The 20,436-nt window shown below is 41.2% G+C and overlaps 1 pseudogene; it reads right to left on the bottom strand.

The window, feature by feature from the left end:
- Nucleotides 1-15,243: 15,243 nt before the first annotated feature.
- Nucleotides 15,244-15,344, bottom strand: LOC124991996 (uncharacterized; annotated as a pseudogene).
- Nucleotides 15,345-20,436: the final 5,092 nt, after the last annotated feature.

Raw genomic sequence — 20,436 nt, 5'->3', positions numbered from 1 at the left:
CTATTGGGGATTGAACTCTGGGGTTTTCTACCACTGAGCTACATCCTAGTCATTTTTATTTTTTATTTTGAGATAAGTTCTCACTAAGTTGCTAAAACTGGCCTAGAACTTGAGATACTCCTGCCTTAGCCTCCCAAGACAGGATTATAGGTACGTGCCACCATGCCCAGCACTATTGTCATTTTCAGGTGGAAAAATTCCTTGATGTACACAAATATAAAGTAACAACCTGAGACCACACGTTAGTAAGGAACAAAGGGAGATTTACAGCCAGGGCTGCCTGACTCTGTCCCACCATCGCGTCTTCCTGAACGTATTGTATCAGTGAGGTGAAAAAGAGTGCTTTCCTCTTGCCCTGTTCATGTCTGTCCGCATACAGCATCTCACTCCAGAGCTGTTTTCTAGTCACCTTTTCCAGTGAGGCCCCTCAAGAAACCTGTGTGTCACCCTCTAGACGTTCGTTAGCACATTGTTTTCCCAGGAGGGTTCACAGTGCTTGGCCACTGTGCAGGTCATGCACAGAATCAGGTGGGTATGAGTGTGTGACTGGACGTGTCTTTTGCTCTTTTGCTCTTCTGCTGCCAAAAATCACTCACAGAGTTTCAGTAAACAGGCACATGCAGTTCTTGGAGCTGTTCATCCAGCTCTATGATTCCCTTTTCTGGAGCCTCAGCTGACCCAGTCCCTGGAGACTGACTAGCTAGAGCATTTCCAGCTATTTTTAGTTCCTTCATCCCCTGACCAGGACTGTGTGTGGAGGAGGCAGTCGGAGCTGGGAAGGGCCCTATCGGCTTCACCCAAGCAGCTGATGGCCTACAGCTTCTGGGCAAGGGCAGAGCTTTCCAAGTGAGGAAGCAAAGAGCAGGATACAGACCAGCCTGCCACCTCGGCCATCTGAGGCTGTGGGAAAGGAGAGCTAAGACAAATTATTAGTTACTAAAATTTTAAGTTTTCTGAATCAAGGAAGTATGCATCTAGTGGATTATCTTTGTTTGATCAAATTAACATGCTGCTTCTACTTCCCCTTCATTTTTAACTGCCTGTTGGTCCTTGCTTACTCCTTTTTCAACTTTTCTTTATCACTTTCTTTGACATCTGCATATATAGTACATAGCTGGACTTGTTAAGATGAGGCACACCTTTGTGGCTCCAGGAGACCTTGTGCACCTGTCTTTGCCTTTGTTTCAGCCTGTGCAAAGCCTCAAGGTCACCCAGAGGTAAGAGATTAGGACCTTCTCTGTTCTTTCCTAGGCATACACATAGTCCCGGACAAATACAGGGTCTTATGTATTATACGGAACATGCTGAAGTCTTTCAAAGTCCTTTATGTAAATCTTATTTTCCAGTTTTTCTTCTTAAGTTTTAATCAGTTGTATATCAGCCCCAAGTAGTAATGCTGCCTTGGGCAGCTGCACTGTTAAACAATTGATCAGTTTCCACAAACTCCCTGCAGACCAGACTGATCACAGTATGAGCTCTAAGTTAAGTCAAATAATGTTCTGAGAATGGAGTTCCGGTGACCAGACAGGTGAAATGTGACAGTGCTCTAGGAGTGGATTTCTGGAGAGCTCCGAACACATCCCCTCTCCTCCAGCACAAGCCAAGCTGCCAGTTTTCACAGCTATGGTAGTTGGGAGGCTGTTGCAGGTGGAAAAGGGGATTTGGGGACAGGATTTAGGCAAGTTAAACCACCACAAAGCTTGTTGTGCTTAACATTTTTGTTGAATAAACACCCCTCAAATTGTTTGAAGCCTTTCAATCCAGAATTTTAATAACATGTATTTTGACAGCTTTTTCCACTATTCTCCACCATTCCAGAAGTTGGGATCCTGAAAAATTTTTAGTGATAAACTATTTCACATATTCATGCTAATATCAGATTTTTATTTAACCTTGCTGATATCAACCTCATTGACTTAATCTCCTTTTTCCTTTGTCCAAAGTCTTGCTTATAGTGATATCACCAAAACTATTATTTTTCTTTATCCCTCTATATATGCACAACAGACCCACAATACCAGTATCACTGGCAACAATGATATGATTGCTAGAAATCAATCATATTGGCTGATATGATCAATCATATGAATTATTGATAGTTCTTTTTGTCTTAGGTGTATCACACTGAGAACAGAACCAAGTTGATGTGATTTAGAGTCAATTTGAAAATTTTCTCTATTGGTTTGCCTCTGGATAGACAGGGATGTTGACTTAATTTTAGTTTTGTTTTTTAGAAACTGGTTTTATTTTATTTATAATTAGATAAAATATTTACACAGTTGCAAATTTAATTCTAAAAAACAAGGTATTCTCAAAGAACTGTAGTTACTTCCATTATACATAATGTTTGGACTCCTTTACATATTTTCTAAAGCTATCACTTTATCTCAAATTCTGTCTCCTCATTTCCTTTTCTTTCTAAAATTTTTCTCCTTTTAGTCTCCTTTTTAAAAATGAATATATGGGGCTGGAGTAAAGCATAGTGGTAGAGCCTGGGTTTAATCCCCAGCACACAGAAAAGATTTTATATTTATTTGTTCTTTTATTCTGTATAATTTAACCTTCATTTCTGAAATGATTTTTTTAAATTTCTAATTCTTTTCTGAGGTAATTCTGTTACCTATATTTTCAAATATTCCTAGTTTTCAAACACCTTATTTTTAATTTCTTCCACCTTTGATTTGTATTGCTTTTTTATAGCTTATATCATTTTCTTGCTTTGTTTTATCGTGTCTTAAAATATTAGGTTGTGGTGTCCATCTCTTCCATGGGCATGTCTTCTTATGGCTCTCACTATCTGAAGGATTTTTTTTTTTTTTACTCCTTATTATTTTTTTTTCTGAGAAGAATTTTGATGAATTTTAACCATGGTCTTTTCCCTGTGGCTCAGGTTTAAGGGAAAGGAACTTCCCTTTTGTTTTTGAAAAAAAAAAAAAAAAAAGTGGATGATCAAGGATAGCTTTTTCCATTTTTGCCTCTTTAGGGCTCCTTTAGTTTTATAGTTTTGTGATTAGAAATGTGGCCTTAATAACATGCTCCTGCCACCCTTCCCCATTTTTCTTCATTCCCTCTTTCCTTTGCTCCACTGTCCTTTTTTCCTCAGTTTTGCTTCAACCCCCAGTACTTTTGCCTTACTGCAGTATTGAGAAAACTGAGGAGAATATGCCGCAGAGATGATACGAAGCCCATAAAGCCAGAAAGAATCACTATCTGACCCATTACAGAAAAGTCTGCCAACCCCGTTCCAGAGGCAAGTCCACCCCTTTTCTGGAGAGCCCTGCCTCCTCCCACATGCTCCAGGTGGTGCCATCAATCTCTGCCCCAACACCAGCCTCAAAATATGACCCAAATCAGTGAAAAAAAGTGGAGGCTTCCACAGCCCGTAAGAGATAGCAGGACTGAGGTCCTGGGCTTGTGCATCCTGAGCTCTTGGTGACCATTTCTCTTGACCATATGGATGAAGTCAATTTGCAAGAGGAGAAAAGGGGGCTCAGGTTATGAAGGAAGTTGGGATTAATGGAATCCTTGAGTCTAGCTGAAGGAGCCACATCTTGACTTCATACTACATGAGCCAATAAATTCATTTTTTGCTTGAGCAGGTTTGAGGTGAATTGTGATGTTGCAACCCCCAAAACACAGTTGTGAACATGACAACACATGTACACAGACATTAAAAAGATTTTTCTCACATTATTCCTTACTACATTTACTTTTTTTAAAAACTCTAAGAGGATTTAAAACTAAGAGAAAAGGAAAAAATAAACAAGGATTGTAACAGAAAGAACTTTGCCTGTGAGCAAAACTTTGTAAATTAGTGTAGATTGTAGAAAAGCATGCACCCAATAAGTTACCAATTAGTTTATAAATAAAATAGAGAGATTTTAGCAAGTTAGGGAGCACCAAATAGCATCATTTTGATGGTCCAGAACTGGTAGAGTTTGAATTAGAAAACTGTAAATTACTTTTGGAGTGGAGTCTATCAGAATCACCAGTAGAACATTTTCAAAAACCAGTTTGACTCAAGTCATTTTAGTTTTGTTATTTTTCTTCAATCTTTTCAGAATGATCTCCCCAACTTCCAATCTGATGTAACTAAATCTTTCTTGTACTTTCCAACTCAGCTAAAACTCACTTCAATCATCTCTCAATATCTTCTATTTAATTTACTCCTCCCATCAATGGTACAGAATAGAGGACATGGACACAAACCCAAATAAATACAATTTTCTCATACTAGACAAAGGGGCCAAAAATATGCAATGGAGAAAAGATAGCCTCTTCAACAAATGGTGCTGGGAAAACTGGAAAACCATATGCAACAGAATGAAATTAAACCCCTATCTCTCACCCTGCACAAAACGCAACTCAAATGGATCAAGGACCTCAGAATCAGACAAGAGACCCTGCATCTTATAGAAGAAAAAGTAGGTCCAAATCTTCAACTACTTGACTTAGGATCAGACTTCCTTAACAGGACTCCCATAGCACAAGAAATAAAAGCAAGAATCAACAACTTGGATAGATTCAAACTAACAAGCTTTCTTTCAGCAAAGGAAACTCTCAGCAATGTGAAGAGAGAGCCTACAGAGTGGGAGAAAATCTTTGCCACTCATACTTCAGATAGAGCACTAATTTCCAGAATCTATAAAGAACTCAAAAAACTCTACACCAGGGCTGAGGAGATAGCTCAGCTGGTAGAGTGCTTGCCTCACAAGCACAAGGCCCTGAGTTTGATACCCAGTACTGCAAAAAAAAAAAAAAAAAAAAAAAAAAAAAAAAAAACTCTACACCAAGAATACAAATAATCCAATCAACAAATGGGCTAAGGAAATGAACAGACCCTTCACAGAAGAAGATCTACAAGCAATCACCAGATATATGAAAAAATGTTCAACATCTCTAGTAATAAGAGAAATGCAAATCAAAATTACCCTAATATTCCATCTCACCCCAATTAGAATGGCGATTATCAAGAACACAAGCAACAATAGGTGTTGGCGAGAATGTGGGGAAAAAGGTACACTCATACATTGCTGGTGGGGTTGCAAATTAGTGCAGCCACTCTGGAAAGCAGTATGGAGATTCCTCAGAAAGCTTGGAATGGACCCACCATTTCACCCAGCTATCCCACTCCTTGGCGTATACCCAAAGGACTTAAAATCAGCATACTACAGAGATATAGCCACATCAATGTTCATAGCTGCTCAATTCACAATAGCCAGATTGTGGAACCAACCTAGATGTCCTTCAACAGATGAATGGATAAAGAAACGGTGGTATATATATACATAAGGGAATATTACTCAGCCATAAAGAATGATAAAATTATGGCATTTTCAGGCAAATGGATGAAATTGGAGAATATCATGCTAAGTGAGATAAGCCCATCTCAAAAAAACCAAAGGACGAATGATCTCGCTGATAAGCGGATGATGACATATAATGCGGGGTGGGAGGGGTTAGTGTTAGTGTTAGGGTTAGGGTTAGGGTTAGGGTTAGGGAGGGGGGCAAGAATGGAGGAAGGAAGGACTGTATAGAGGGAAAAGAGGGGTGGGAGGGGTGGGGGGAAGGGGAAAAATAACAGAATGAATCAAACAACATTACCCTATGTAAATTTATGATTATACAAATGGTATGACTTTACTCCATGTACAAATAGAGAAACAACATGTATCCCATTTGTTTACAATAAAAATTTTTTTTTTAAATTTACTCCTCCCTTCAGTGGCTTTCCACAATTATTCATGCATATCTGTGTTGCATTAGTTTTATTTCCCCTAAATCAAATCCTACAATAAATATTCTTAAAGGTAAAAGTACAATCAAACAACCCAGAGTTTGAGCTGGATATGGTGGCCCACACCTGTAATCCAAGTTATCAGTGAGACTAAGGCAGGAGGATAGCAAGTTCCAGTTCAGCCTCAGCTACTTACCAAAATCCTGTCTCAAAATTTTAAAAAGGGGGCCTGGGGATGTGGCTCAGTGGTAGAGAGTTTGCCTAGCTTGCAGGAGGCCCTGGGTTTAATCCCCAATACCAGAAAAACAGAAAATAAAAATGAGAGTTGGAATGGCCACACCAAGGGCCTACTGAGGTAACAGATTAATACAAAAGCTTGAAAACTGCTACTCTAATTATGAGTAACTTGACCTTTTAAAAATTATGTGTAGTTTATATTTTACTTGCTTTTGAGTGTTTTTCAATGCTAAAGTTTCAAAGTCCTTTCTGTTATCCCTAAGTATACATTCAGGCCATTACCAGATGGTTTTATCAGTGCTACAGAACATTTTCTCAGCTGATTACACCTCATAGTAGTAAGGACTGGAGAAATCTTGTAACTAGCTCTTTTATAAACCAAGGTCAGAGGCAAAACAAAACCTAAGAATGACAAGTATACCAGAGAGGCACAAAAGCAAACATTTGTGATTCGTTAGGATGGTTTATAATATCAGAGAAATAGCATTTTTATTTTGAGTAAGAGAGTGAACAGAAATCTGACCCAGATAAATAACTTAGGATTGACTTTAATTAGCTCCTGATGTGAGTCTCTGGATACTAAAATCACTCGTGTGTAAGCAGCACAGATGCCAGACCCTCGGGCTCCTGAAAGCAGCCTCCTTTCTCTGTGCGTTAGACTGGTTCAAAGGGCCACAGAACACTCTCTTAGACAAAAACAGGACAACAAGAGAACGGGAAGGCCATAACTCACCTGGCATATGCCGGGAACGGAATGGGATCTTTGAAGACCCCAACTGACCGCTGGTGCTGCTGAGAAGTGGCCCTGGGCCACTGGGCCACACTTGGGGGTCTCAGATCCACATCCAGGAGGGAAAGACCTTTCCAGTTCTGTTAGTGATTTCATCTGTGAGTCGCGGGCAGAGTTCTGCTGTTCTGCTTAAAGCTGCAAGAGAGGTGTGAGAAGGAGAGGTGGCCAGGAAGGAACCTGCCCGGTATTTTATTTTCTTGTGATTCTTTACAAAAGAACTCTTTTCCGTCCACTTTTCTCTTAAAGTCTCTGAAGTCAAGAGGAGCTAGTTCTTGACTTGGATGAGGGAGGGGATCAAAAGAATGGTTGTCATCCTGTGTTTTGCTTAATTTGTTCCAGAACAGTACATGCACTTCTCCCTGATTTGATCATCTGAGAGCTGAACTTGGCTCTTTCCCAGGCACCTCTAGAAACTGGTTAAGACTCAGAACTTGAGCCAGAGATTAGGAAAAGAATTCTTTGAATAATCCCTCCTGGTTTTCCTACACATTCTGATCCCAATTACTTCCTAATTGTTTAGGGTGACTTGTAGCAAAAGTATTCTTTTCTTGTTGTTTGTTTGTTTTTTTTAATGCATTTCCTGTCTTAACCCAGTCTAGATAGAGAGCCTCCTGCCACACCCTTAAGAATGGTGGCAGTGGGCTGGGGATGTAGCTCAGTTGGTAGAGTGCCTGCCTTGCAAGCACAAGGCCCTGGGTTCAATCCCTGCACCAAAAAAAAAAAAAGAATGGTGGCGACAGCAACAGAGGTAACAGATGACAAATCTCCTTTACAAACCCTGTCGCATTTGTTCTCACATCAATTCTATGAGGAATGGAGGTACTGTAGTCCTCACCTGTGCATTAACAGACTGAGCGTCATTAAAGTTAAGCTACTGAGAGGGCAGGCACTTGAAACCCCAAATCCTTCACTGTAACTCAGTTCAAGGATGTGAATCCTGATATTCAAAGAGGTTATATCACCTTCCCAAGTTATCTCAACTAGTTAGTCACAGGCCCTGACTTTGGCTAATTAACTAGTGGGACCAGAGAAATCTGTGTCTCAATTTTAATAAGAATCTGAGACTGAGTAGCTAGTGTTGCTTCCCAGAGCTGCCCCATGGAACATGGGCTTGGAACACAGAATGGCTTGGCTCTGTCTTGATGACAGAATGAGGACATGGATTTCAGCCTAACATAGATACGTCTAGTGCTTACAGTCATTATCACGTACTTCAGAAGTAGAGAGATGGTCCTGCAAAGACGCCTAAGGGGGCTTAGAGAACATATAAGGTCCCTTCAACCCCAGATTTCTATGAGACCCTGAAAAAGTGGAGGGGAAAAAAGAGGCTTTGAAAGCAGAATTGTGATTCCATGAGGATGTTGGTTGCATTCTTTTCTGGAAGGTGAAGCAGAGAATAAAGAACATATTTTTTCTTTATTTTCCAAGATCCAATTAGGAAGAATAAGGGAAATGAAATAAACTTTTCTATAAATTGGAGTTAGAGACACAACAAAGGGAACAAGCAAGAACAGAGATAAACTTAACTCTGAGTGTTACATAAAAATAAGAGAAACACATTGCCTAATTGAAAAAAATCCCCAAATCTACTTTTGGTCTTTCTTCCATGAAGAAATATTTAACCAGGGCTTTACACCTGGTATTATAGGTCAAATTGTGTCTTCCAGAAAAGATATATGGAGGTACTAACTCCCACTACCTCAGAATGTGACCTTATTGAGAAATAGGGTCTTTACAGAAATAATGGAATTAAAATGAGACCATTAATAAAGAACTAAACACATTTCCCAAAAGGAGAAACACAAATGGTCAACAAATATATGGGGAAAAGTTCAATATCTTTAGCAATTAGAGAAATGTAAATCAAAACTACACTAAGATTTCATCTCATTCCAATTAGAATGGCAATTAATCAAGAAAACAAATAATAACAAATGTTATCCAGGATGTGGGGGAAAGGTACCCCTGCACGTTGTTGGTAGGACTACAGACTAGTACAACCACCCTGGAGAGCAATGTGGAGATTCCTCAAACACCTAGGAATGGAACCACCATAAAACCCAGTTCTCCCACTCCTTGCTACACATCCAAAAGATCTAAAATCAGCATACTCTAGGGATGCAGCCACATCAATGTTTCTAGCAGCACAATTCACAATGGCCAAATTATGTAATCAGCCCTGTTGCCCATCAATAGATGAATGGATCAAGGAAATGTGGCATTTGTACACAATGGAGTTCTACTCAGTCATAAAGAAGAATGCAATTATGACATTTGCTGGTGAATGGATGGAAATAGAGAACATCATGCTGACTGAAACAAATCTGACTCAGTAAATCAAGGGTGAAATATTTTCTCTCCTATGTGGAAGCTAGAGCAAAATAAAGGAAGAAGGAGGGGAGGAGGGGATATCATAAAGATATAGGGAAGATCAATGGAGTAGAAAATAGAAAGGAGAGAGGAGGGATGAGAAAGGGGAAGAAATGTAAAATGAATTTAACAAAATCACGTTATGTGCATCTATAAATATACCACAGGGAATTTCACCTTTATTGTGTACATAGATCCAATCAAAAATAAACTAGCAAAAGGAAGATCAGTAGAAAGGAAGAGAAGAATAGGGAGAGAAAGGAGGAGAGGGAAAAGAGGGTAATGGGGACTGAAACCAAATTCCATGCATGTGTGATTTTGTCAAAATGAGCCAATTACTATGTCTAATGATAATGCTCTAATAAAAATAAATAAATAAGTGAGGACATTAGAGCAGACCCTAATCCATATGACTGCTGCCCTTTGTGTATGTGTGTGTGAGAGAGAGTTGCTGGGATTGGGTGTGTGCCACTCTACCTGGTCTGGTGTCCTATTTTTTTTTTTTTTTTAAATGGGAGCACAAGAGACACACACGCACAGGGAGAATCTCACATGGAGATGACAACAAAGATCAGATGATGCATCCATAAGTCAAGGAACACCAGAGATTGCCAGCAAACCTCCCGAAAACAGGGGGCAGGCCTGGAACGGACTCCCTCATGGCCCAGTGGAGATACCTCGATGCTGGGCTTAGAGGCTCCAGAACTGTGATAAGCTTTACAATGAGTTTCTCCGTGTAAGTCACCCAGTCTGTGGAGATTCGCCCTAGCAAACCGATGCAGCTGGCTACTCTGGTTTCACCTTTCCCAGACACGTACTTTGTGGTAAAGATCTGGAGTGCTCTGGAACCCAGAAGCTCAAAAGGCAAGGAGAATCTTAGCAAGTTAGAGCAGGAAGTAACGACAGAAATCATTGAGTACAACTCTCGTTTTACACATAAGAACATCAAAGTTCAAGAAGAGTGAGTGATGTACCCAAGTTTTCAGTGGCCATGATTCAAACCCAGGTGTACTGCCTACTAGTCCACAGTTCTTTCTACCAAGGCCTGGTTTTACTGAAACTGCAGACATCTCTTCAGTAACTACATTGTCAGTTCTTGCATCTCACAGGTGATACCTTGAGCTGGGGTTACTTAGGTTTTGATGGCAGCATGATTGGCAAGTAAGGCTTCGAGGTGTGATTTTACTCCCCAGAAAATCTGACCACGGGCTGAAAACAGGGGCCACAGTTCCTACTATTGCTGGTCCTTTCTCACCTTCCTCCTCTGTAACATTTCCCAGATGGATAGGATCAGAAACATCTCTCCTCCCTGCCTGACCATCTACCCAATCACTTTGTACCTTTCTGGCTTTAAAGAGGACTGTTAAGGGTCTAAAACTGTACTAGTCAGCTTTTTATCACTATAACCATACACCTGAGATAAGCTACTTATGAAGAAAAGGAGGTTTATTTAGCTCATAGTGTTCAAAAGTCCAAATGGCATACGGCCAGCATGGTGAGGACCACCCCTTGACTGCCTCATCTTATGGTGCACACATGGCAGATGGCAATGGCTGGAGTGTCCTTGGGGAGCAGGTAAGAGATGACATCCTAAGCCATCTGTAGAGAAAGGACTGGGACAGGCCAGGCTTGGGCTTTCATGAACAACCCTCTCAAAGAACTGCTTTCCAAGGGCAGCCCCCAGTGATCAACAACCTCCCTCTAGACCTCACCTCCCAAAGGTTCCACCACTTCCCGACAGTGCCACCCTGGGGACCAAGCTTTCATATATGGACCTTGGGGGATATTCAACATCCAAATCATACTATTACTATCACCACCATGTCTTTTGAGTAGCTTACACAAACACACCACACACACACACACACACACACACACACACACACACACACACACACTCTTGGTCTCTTCCATTCTCTACCCTTCATTATTTTTACTCCCACAGCATTCTACCAGGAGTTACCTATCCTTTCCCCACATACAAAGTTACTGAGTTAGAGGTCATGTTGGGCAAAGTGATCTTGTCCCTGCACACTGCCACACCCCTTAGCCACTTAAATCATTTTGAACAATAATAATTAATTACATCCATCACTCATCCCCTCAGCTTAAATTAAATGTCCATGAGAGGCGTCTTTAGCTCCTGTCTCCCCTTCTTTACATTCACTGTACCACTACTTCGACCCTGCTGTCCTTGTACTTGCTCAAAATGATCATCAATGATCTTTCTGCTGAATTTGATGGTCACTTTTTATCTTGTGCATTTTGCATAGTGTTAAAAACTGCTGAGAGTTCTCTTGGATGAATTAGGCATAAAAGAATTAAACAATCCTGCCCAACTATAGTGTCTGAGTTCTTCCTTCATGACATTTCTTCTCTCTGGGAATGAGAAAGTTTATTCCAATGTCCTTCTTCCTGGAGAGTTTGAAATTTGGACTCAGAAGTCCAACCCTGCCAGACTGTGCTCATAAGTGGAGAAGATGTGACTTGGGGCTGCTGACAGTGGTCATTTTCTAAAGAGTGAATTACAAAGTAGAGGAACCTACTCTGCAGCCAGATGCATGGATGGAGTGGATTTGCATACAGTAGAAAAGAGAGACAGAGTGAGGGAGTTCTTAAATTTCCATGGTGCTTTTATCTCTGGTTCCAGAACATCCCTAAGGCTTAGCTGCCTCTGGACCTAGGGTTCCTTGAGAATCCTTTGGCTTGAGCTAGCTCATGTAGACTTCTGCGGCTTGCACCCAAGAGTCCCCATTTACCAGAAATCATCTCTGAAACTAATGGCTGTGGATGGCCACGGCCAGAGCACAGTGGCACTGCCCTGAGGGGCATTGCCCTGAGGAGCACTCCCACAAGGCCTTGCAAATCCACCTAACAATATATTTGAGCCACATTTTGCCATCTCACCCACTATGGTGAGATGTGTGTTTGGGGGATGACTCTTTGACATCCAAGCACCTTCCTTACTCCCATGGTATTTTGAGCTAGTACAATGATCACAACTGAAGTTTTGCTTTCTTGCTGCCATGTTTTAAGGAAGTACTGTTTAACAGTTTGCCCCTTATCTGAAATCTTTGAGGCCCAATAATTTTTGGAATTCAGAATTATTCGGATTTTAAGAAGTATGATTCATAGGTTATAAATTTCATAACTCCCCCAGCAAAGTCTAGGGCTGTCCCCTAATCAAATACATTAATATTTCTGCAATAAAATAGAGTAATACAAAAAGTAGAATAAATAAAATTAGAGTCGCATGTCAAGTTTTCCTGCCGAATTGCTTTAGATCACCTGAGGTCAGGTTTTACCTTCAACTGAGTTACTAAGAATCCTCATTTCAGATCTTTTGGGATTGCAATCATGGACAATTCTTATCTACTGTTTCACAGATAAGTAAACTGAAGACCAAACGGGTTAAGTACCTAACTCAGGGTGACCCAGATAATAACTGGCCAAACTGGGTTTGAAACCTGTCAACCAAAGGAAGTTGCAGCATGAAAGTGGTAGAGCCCAGAGTTCACCCGAGCCCACATGAGGATGTGCACCCAGGAAGAAAACTCGAATTCTAGTTGCCCAGAATAAGTGTTCCTAAGATGGCATCTGGAGAATGGGGGATGGTCTGGGCGTTTATAAATTATTTTAAAAAAGAACAAAAGGAAGGTGACGGCAAACTGGTTGTTACAACTGCTCTGGTCAAAAAGAACAGCACAGTGCGGGACATGGTCATGCAGTCACTTACACTATACGTTCCAGATAAGAACTGTCACAAGCAGAAAAAGGGTATTCCTTGGGTTATTTATTATCTTTGTGGTGTCAGGGAGTCCGCAGAAACTTGCTGTGCTAGGCCAGGATGACCTGGCTGGCTTCAGGCTCATGCCTTATGTTTCCCTGAGCTAAAGAATTTTGTGACCTCATTTTGGTGACATTTTAAGTCCTTTCTCAAACCTACGTAGTCTGGTTCTAAAGGCTACTGCCGGAACTACTATCCCATCCTGTCACTCACTGTTATTTTGCCTCCTCCAATTTGACCCTAATCAAGGGTGGTAGGCAGGTTCCAGATTTGCAAAACCACAGGATAAGGAATTAAGAGGACTGGAGCTGTTTAACAGAGCAAAGAAAGCCAAAGAACAGATGTGATCACTTTATTCAGATACCTGTCTCCTTCCCAAGTTCCTTCCCAAAGGTCATTTTTAACAAGGGGACATCCACTATCAAAGACACAAAGCAATCTTGTAAGAGGTTTCTGAGAAACAGGAGGGAGAGGTGTGTATAGGAAGAGCAGAGAACAATCCTAACCTTCGCAGAGCAGAGGAGATCTGTAAATGTCAATAACCTCAGGTCTTTATCTCTTGGTTTATTCACCCATCACTCATTTGGGCTCCTACCTTGAAACAATGTGTGCAGTGCTGAGAAATGCCAGAGAACAAGCTTCCCCAGCCTCCAAAGCCTGCTCCTGACTGCCTTCTGGTCCCTTTTGTGTCCTCTCTCTCATCTCCCACTGAATTCAGCCACACGGGTCCTTCCATACCACAAACTCTGCAAGATCTTTACACCATCAGGACTTTGACCACGCATTTCCCTCAACTGGTATTTGCGGCTTCATGCTCTTCAGATGCCAGGCCGCTCTGTCATGTCTGGTTTTCACATACACATCATTTCCTCAGGAAGAACCACCCTAAGCACTCAACGAAAGCAGCCACGGAGTCGCCTGCCCCTGCACCATCTTCATTTCCACCTTTGCACTTACTGGTATTGCATGTTTTCTCTAATTTGCATTGTTTGCTTTCTCCCCCTGCCAAACATGGCTTTCTCAGGAGCCTCATCTGTGCTGCAGTCTGCTGTATTTGCAACGAGTTGAATGGTGCCCAGCACTTAGCAAGGCGTCTGCAAGTATTTATTGACTACATTAGTAAGCAGGAAACTGTGCTTCCATTCGAGGGATTATGTTGGCTGCACTCCTTTGAAAGCCTGTGGTTGTAGACTAGAGAAATGTGGGTCATGACAGGGATGGCTCTTTTTCCAGCAACACGTGTTCTGCCCACCTTGAATAACAGAATCCTGAAACCCAGCTAAAGTCATGCCTACCCGACTGGGGTTCACTTCTCCCACTTTCCTTTCCTACATAGATTGGGTGGAAATGAGGTGACTTAGGCCATTTCTGAGTTATGCCCTTAAATGCCCATGCCTCCCTGCCTCCCTGCTACCCAGATGAGGTCAGATCTACAGTAACACATTGGACCCAAAGACAAAAATCTTGTGTTGAGGGTGGAGGAGTCACTTGCTGACTTCGCAGTTTATTTCTGAAATCTTATACAGAGGAGAACTGGCTTCTATCTTGCCAGAGTCATGGTATCCAAGGATTTCTTAATTACAACAGTTAGGCCAGTACTCTACAGCTAGTATTTTTAAATCTTTTTCAATAATTTAGTGTTCTTGCTATACCTGGCCTGTCTCTGCCAGAAGCTACTACCCCCAAACTGTTTCTGAATTTTTTTGTTTTTTTATTTTATCCTTACAGTTTTCCAAGTTAGTTTCTGTGTCCCACAAGATATTGCATTTGTAAACTTTTAATGCAGAAACAGGAAGAAAACACATGAGGAGAGGGTCTACTAGGAGCCGGTGATGATGCTAAATGTCTGTGATATCTTGTTTAATTCTTAAAATAAATCTGTGAATCTGATGTCGCTGCTTTCGTTTTATACATAAGGAAACAGGTTCAGAGAGCTTAGGTGTCTTATCCAAGGTGACACAGTTAGTAAGTAGCACAGTTGGGCTTTGAACCCAGGGGATATCTGAGATTGCTCTTTCCATTACTCTGAACTTGTATCAGGGTATATACCATGTGTGAGAGCTTGCATTTGAATTTTAAGATTTGTTTTTTCATTTGCCTATAATTTATTTCATTAATTGTGTGACTTTTACTTCATAACTTGCTACTTTCTATCTATAATGTCTTCAGCTCTCCATCCCTTAAGGCTGTGTTTCTTTACTTTTAAAGTAAAAACTGTGATAAAGCATATGTAACATAAGATTTACCGTTTTAGGCATTTTAAGTGTACAATTTGGTGGCCTCAGATACAGTCTCATTGTGCAATTATCATTGCTATGAATCAAAAATAAGGAATGCATCCCAAATTTCCATGTCATCCTTGCACAGGGGCCACACCACTGTATGCATAGTTGCAATTTTAGTATATACGCTGCAAAGCAGGCACAGGGGTCCTTATGATTAAGCTGTCGGTTTTCTAATTTGGGGCTCTGCTACCCCTTTTCTCTTTCCTTCTGAGAGTTGCTGCCCGCAGCTTAGTAATGCAGTACAGCGTCCTGGTCATAAACATGCCTGCACAGGGTTGTGAGAGAGGGGAAGGAAAAATAGGTATGATTTTTTTATAAAATTGGCCTGTCTTGGATCTTATCTTTGCTCTCTGTCCCCACCAATAATCAGAACATGAAGCAAAGAAACAGGAGAAAATTCATAGACGGCTTAATGGAAATCCAAATAGTTTTGGAACTCACTTCCAACAGAGTTGTGACCCTAATTTGCTACACTTTGGAGCCACTGAGGTGAGCCTCAAAGTGCCACAGAAGGTCACTAAAATGGCTAAACTGAGCCCTAAGACTGGAGGGAGAGATGGCTGTCACCAGGCCCTGCACCCTCTCCAAGATTCACGAGTGAGGTCATGACCTACCCGTCAGGGATGTAAACTTGACCCCCTCCCCCATAGGAGGTGGAGAAACAGGTGGGATTTCTGGCTTTTTTACAGTAGTGCTCTTTGACATCTACTAGTGAGCCTCACCTCGCCCAGCACCCTCCTGTTCCCTCCAGAGGTTATCTGAAAGCCTTTCCCTTCATAACTGATGCCACAAGTCCATCAGCTCCTCACAGCAGGGATTTGATCTCTTGGCTCCTTTAGATTCAGTGCTGAGAGGCTAGCAGAAACTTAAAAAAAAAAAAAAAAAATAGGCAGCAATTATGGATGCTGTGCTTAGCCCTCCAGATCCCCACAGTAGGACTGAAAGATCTACCCCCAGCTGCTGGGAGTGTTGTTGGTTAACAGCCCTCCCTGGAATTCCTCTCACCTACACACAGCCACCTCACCCAAGGTTGCACCCCTTCTCAGGGCAGCCTGCATCAGGGACCACATGAAGGGCCATCCTAGAGCGGAGCCTTCTGTGGAGCTGCAGGGGACAGTGAGGAGGCGCGCAGGCCACGCCTCCCTCCCCGCTCGGGGGGCTAACCCAGGTAGCTCCCCAATAAACCTCCGGCAAGCGGCAAGCGGATCTGTCTCAGAGACTGCTGCCTGGGAAGCCGACTTACAGCAGCTCCAAAATGAAAACAACTCAGAGAGCCCAGGGAATTAATGTTTACCGCAATGTTTATAGATGCCACATTATGTCAACTCCGTTAATTTTTAAATGTTGTAGTAGTCATGAACCTTTACAATGTCATTATCTCTAATCACAATCTGTAGGTTAGAGTTTTTCATTTCATGTAAATTCCATAACGACTGCTGAGAAAGCACAGCAAATTGTAAATTAAATGCAGCACTTACGGCCAAACAAATTTCAAAAGCAAAGTCATTAGATTGAACAATATGAAATTGCTAATATCAGACCATTTTTCGACCTTGCTAAATGGCAACTGCATATGATTCAAGATAACATCCCATCAAAAAAATTTACCAAAAAAGTCTACTTAATTTGGGAAGTAGGTGCATTCTAATGCATTTGCCTTCCCAGGGTAAGCATGCCAGGGCCTACGAAAATGTTTTTAAAAGTCTTGTTTCTTTGGAATAAAGATGCTGAAGCAGGACCTGGAGATCAAGTCAAGGATAAGGTCAAGATTCTGGGGCAGAGAAAGCAGCCTGAAGCACTTACTCCCCTGCACTGACTACTCTGCACTCGCAACACTCCCTGCCCCTCAGGTTTCAACCTCTTTGAAAACAAAATCCTTCCTCCATTTCTATCCGTATTAGTGGGTTTTCCAACACCATGATGAAATACCTGAGACAAGTAATTTATCAGAGAAAAGCTTTCTTTGGGTTCACAATTTTGGGGGATGGAGTACATCATCAGTCCGCCCCATTGCTTTAGTCCAGGAGCATAGTGGCAGGAACCGCAAAGCAGACACTACTTACTATGCACTGGAAGAGGCTCTGAGTTTATTTCGGCTGTTTGATTATTTTTGTGATTGGACTAATTCAACACTTAAGTACTCAGGCCTTTCATTTTTACTTGATGCAACTTCAGAAATCTAATAGTTGGTATAGAGAACTTTAAGTTTCTATTGTGGGTTCTCAACACCATGCTTAACCAAGCTTAGACCTGCTACTGTCCCTTGTCCCTCGCTCCATACAGGATATCTGTGAAAGGGTATGGGAAGCAAAGGGGTGCTGAATCTGCCCCAGGTGCCCTCTTGATCCAGGTAAGGGCAGCTGCAGATTGGGCCGAGATGGACCAAGAGAACAAAAGTGATGGAGACACTCAGTCTTGTCCCAGAGAAACTAAAAATTCTATAGGCAGGTGTATCCAAAATGCAAAGCTCTGCAGGCTATCAGAAAAGGATGTTTCCTTTAAAAACCAAATTTACAAAGGGATTGGTGACACACAATCCCAGCAGCTCAGAGACTGAGGCAGGAGGATCCCAAGTTTAAAGCTAGACTAACCAATTTGGTGAGGCCCTAAGCAACTTAGCAAGACCCTGTCTGAAAATAAAAAATAAAAAGGGTTGAGGATGCGGCTTAGCGGTTAAGTATCTGTGTTCAGTCCCTAGTACCCCCCAAAATTATTCCAGTTAGCCAGAAACACTGGCACACCCTGTAATCCCAACAATGGTTTAGTAGTTGAGTGCCCCCAGCCTCAATCTCCAGCACTACAAAGAAATCAGACAAATGCACTCAACACAGAGAAATGTGTGTGACAAGCACCCAATATAAACCCAAATGAATTTGATCTAATTCAGAAGATTCAGCACTATTTCTTATGCACAATTAACTGCTCAAAATCTAACTTACTTCATATTTAGAACTTGACTTTCTTGTACTTTGATGCCCCTGAATATCTAGTGACCATTCTCTTCCTGTTGAAAAAAATATTTTTTACACCACCATCTTATTGGTAGCAGACTGTAGACAGATGAGATCCTTATCTCAAGATTTATGTAATGTCACTCACCGTCTTCCTGAATAGTGTTTCCATGGAGCCCTCTGACTTCCTTTCTAATTTGGACTCGGTTCTACTGAGGCACTTGGAGGAACTGTCATCTTGGTGTTTCTTGTTATTGTCTTCCTGGGTTAGGTTCTTAGATCCCCAGTTTTCTGAACGTGTCAGGATATTCTTTTTCTCTTTACAGATGGATCTCTTTTCAGTGGCAATTTGCGTTTGATTTATGGACAAGATATCCTCTTGAATCTTTCCAAGAGTTCCACTGAGAACTTCCCCAAAGTGCTCTTCCTCCTGGCATTCTTAGGGTTTCCCATAGGAAACCCAGCTCCTCTTTTGTTTGTTCATAACTTAACTCCTCTTTGGCACTGGTGATTCTCCTCAATCGCCTGGTTACCTGTGTGCTTTTGTGTTGACCATTGGAGGGTCAGTTTGCCCTGGGCTTCCTCTGAGTAGCTGTTGGAGCAGTATTTTGAAAGCATCAAGGACAGGGATTGGGAAAGCCAGGGTGGGCATCCCAGGTTGACCTTGTGCCTGTATTTAGTGTGGAAGCAAAAATAAGCAAACTGCATTCATGGCAAAGCAGTAACTATGACTGAGGAGTGGGAGCAAAGGGCCATGGCTTTTTTTTCCCCCATTCTCTTCAGAGAGAAATGGAATTGGAAGATTTAGGATACGTATATGAAGATAATTGATAAAGGATATTTTTCTCTTTCTACATTTTTTATTGGTGCATTATAGTTGTACATAACGATGAGATTTTTTGTTACACATTCATATATTCATACCATGTAACAATATAATTTGACCAAATCACTTCCAAACCCTTTACCCCTCACTCCCCTCCTCCCTTCCTCTGGTCCCTTTCTTCTACTCATCTCTCTTTGATTTTCATGAGAACTCCAAGTCCCCCACCTTTCTTTACTTTTTTCCTCTCTAACTTCCACATATGAGAGAAAACATACAACTTCCTGACCTTCTGAGTTTGACATATTTCACTTAGAATAACGGTCTCTGGTTCCATCCATTTTCCTGCAAATGACATAAGTTCATTTTTCTTTGTGGCTGAATAAAACCCCATTGTGTGCATATACCACATTTTCTTTATCCACTCATCCATTGATGGATACCTAGGCTGGTTCCATAGTTTGGCTATTGTTAATTATGCTGATAAAAACATGGATATATGTCTGAAGCTTTAATATAATCCTGACTTTAATTCTTCAGGATAAACACTGAGGAGTGGTGCAGCTGGATCATATGGAGGTTTCATGCCTAATATTTCAAGGAAACTCCATACTGATTTCTACAGTCTTTGTGCTAATTTACAACCCCACCTCCACGGTAAAAGTGCTCCTTTTTCTCCACATCCTCTTCAGCACTGATTTTTGTTTGTGTTCTTGATGACTGACATTCTGACTGGTGTGATAAAATCTTAGTGTAGTCTTGATTTTCCATTTCCCTAATTACTAATGGTGTTGAACTTTTTTCATATATATTTGTTGGCCATTTATATTCTTCTTTTGCATAATGTCTGTTTAATTTATTCGTTCATTTTTATTTGATCTTTTTAGATATACATGACTGTGGAGTGTATTTGACATATTATACATACATGGAGTATAATTTATTCTAATTAGGATTCCATTCTTGTGGTTGTACATAATGTGGAGTTTCACTGGTGATGTAGTCATATGTGAACATAGGAAAGTTATGTCTGATTCATTCTACTGCCTTTGCTATTCCCATCCCCCTCCCTTCCCTTCATTCCCCTTTGTCTAATCAAATGAACTTCTATTCTCCTCCACCCTACTCTCCCTTGTCGTGGGTTAGCATCCACATATCACAGAGAACATTCAGTCTTTGGTTTTTTGGGACTGGCTTATTTCATTTAGCATAATATTCTCCAGTTCCATCTATTTACCGGCAAATGCCGTAATTTCATTCTTCTTTAAGACTAATATTCTATTGTGTATATACATCACTTTTCTTTATCCATTCATCTGTTGTAGGGCACCTACGTTGGTTCCATAGCTTGGATATTGTGAATTGAGCTGCTATAAACATTGATGTGCCTGTGTCACTGTAGTATGCTGATTTTAAGTCCTTTGGGTTTATACCAAGGAGTGGGATAACTGGGTAT

Source organism: Sciurus carolinensis, chromosome 8 (assembly GCF_902686445.1).
Source record: "Sciurus carolinensis chromosome 8, mSciCar1.2, whole genome shotgun sequence".
Lineage (NCBI taxonomy): Eukaryota > Metazoa > Chordata > Mammalia > Rodentia > Sciuridae > Sciurus > Sciurus carolinensis.
This window is presented reverse-complemented; position numbering and strand designations above follow the sequence as displayed.